The 1778-nt window shown below is 37.4% G+C and overlaps 1 non-coding gene across 1 annotated transcript; it reads right to left on the bottom strand.

Moving 5' to 3' along the window:
• Window positions 1-1322: 1322 nt before the first annotated feature.
• LOC114208522 (U6 spliceosomal RNA) lies at window positions 1323-1429 on the bottom strand. Its single transcript, XR_003609034.1, has one exon. It is a non-coding gene; the product is annotated as a U6 spliceosomal RNA (small nuclear RNA).
• Window positions 1430-1778: the final 349 nt, after the last annotated feature.

Genomic DNA, 1778 nt, shown 5'->3' with positions numbered 1-1778 from the left:
TACACCAAAACAAATGATGTAATATATGGTGATTAACATAACAATAAAAAATTAAAAAAAAAAATCTATCTGAAAATCCAAATATACTGACAAATTGGGGAGGAGGGAGTGAATTCATAAAATAATTTCCTGGAGGAGTTCTTTAAACATGGAGCTTTTTTCAGGTATTTAAAATAGGATTTGATTTAGCAGAATTTGATTCACACTACTTTTCAGGAACACACACACACACACACACACACACACACACACACACACACACACACCCCTATACCTATTGCAAAGCCATAGGCTACAAACACACCCTCTCAATCCTTCATTTCCAAGCATGATCCAAAGCTAATTGTGAAAAAAAATATTAAAAAGAAGGAGGACAGGGAAGCATGCCAGTTCTAGAATTCCAGCCCATGATTAACAAGGTAGAATAATGGTGAGAAAGATCAAATGCCTCCTAGGGAAATTAGGATAAGAGTATGTGGTCCTAAAGTAATCATCTCCCACCCTTTCTTCTAAAAGCAGGTTTGATTTTGAGTTAGTTCTGGTGCGTAAGCCTGTTCCACAGAAGACTGGAATGGTTATTCCTCTCTGAAACAAGCCAGTTGGGCTGTTGGCCAAGCACGTTAGTGTCGGGAGGGTGGGTGGCAGTGGTAGTGGTGGTGGTGGTGATGGAACATCCGGACCTGAGGAAAAATGATAATGGCTACTACCAGTCCCTGAAAGCTCATTGTGATGTGCACTGGATTTGGATCACTTCTTTTAAACTTTGGAGTCCTATCTGCCACTTACTTTATAATTTTCAGAAATTCACTTTTTTAATTTGAATTCGGTGTTCATCACATCACCCAATTACCCCATGACCCCACCCGCCTCCCCTCCAGCAATCCTTAGTTTGTTTCCTATAGTTAAGAGTCTCTCATGGTTTGTTGGTTTGTCTCCCTCTCTGATTACTTCCCATTCAGTTTTCCCTCCCTTCTCTTATGATCCTCTGCACTGTTTCTTATAGTCCACATATGAGTGAAACCATATAGTTGTCTTTCTCTGATTGACTTATTTCACTCAGCATAATACCCTCCAGTTCTATCCACATCAATGTAAATGGTAAGTATTCATCCTTTCTGATGGCTGAGTAATATTCCATTGTATGTATATACCACATCTTCTTTAGTTATTCATCTGTTGATGGACATCTAGGCTCTTTCTATAGTTTGACTATTGTAGACATTGCTACTATAAACATTGGGGTGCAGGTGCCCCTTCAGATCATTATATTTGTATCTTTGGGATAAATGCCCAGTAGTGCAATTGCTGGGTTGTAGGGTAGCAAAAATATGGAATGCTTCACGAATTTGTGTGTCATCCTTGTGCAGGGGCCATACTAATCTTATCTGTATCATTGCAATTTTAGTGTATGTGCTGCCAAAGCGAGCACTCAGAAATTCATTTGATCTCTTGTCATTCTGCAAGTGAAACAAATGATACCTGTTTTAATTTCCTCACAAAATAAAGCTCAAAGTAGAAGATGAATGTGAGTATACCCTGTAATATATATAACATATGTAATTATATATGCTATATCTATTTACTTATATATTTTGTACTTTGACTTCTATTTGTATTTATTTTGTTTAGATGAACATTTAGTTAGATCTATGCTCAGGATATAACGGTAGCTGAAAGGCCATCTAGTTCATCAAATTTTGAGATTAAGAAAAGCCTTCTTGGAAAAAGAGAGACCAAGTTTCCTCTTAAAGAATGTAAAGGAATTGTGCAAGTGAGAT

Source organism: Eumetopias jubatus, unplaced genomic scaffold, assembly GCF_037043125.1.
Source record: "Eumetopias jubatus isolate StellerSeaLion01/CBP00866 unplaced genomic scaffold, mEumJub1_p1.0 scaffold_4, whole genome shotgun sequence".
Lineage (NCBI taxonomy): Eukaryota > Metazoa > Chordata > Mammalia > Carnivora > Otariidae > Eumetopias > Eumetopias jubatus.
Note: the sequence above shows the minus strand (reverse complement) of the source record. Positions and strands in the feature narration are given on the sequence as shown.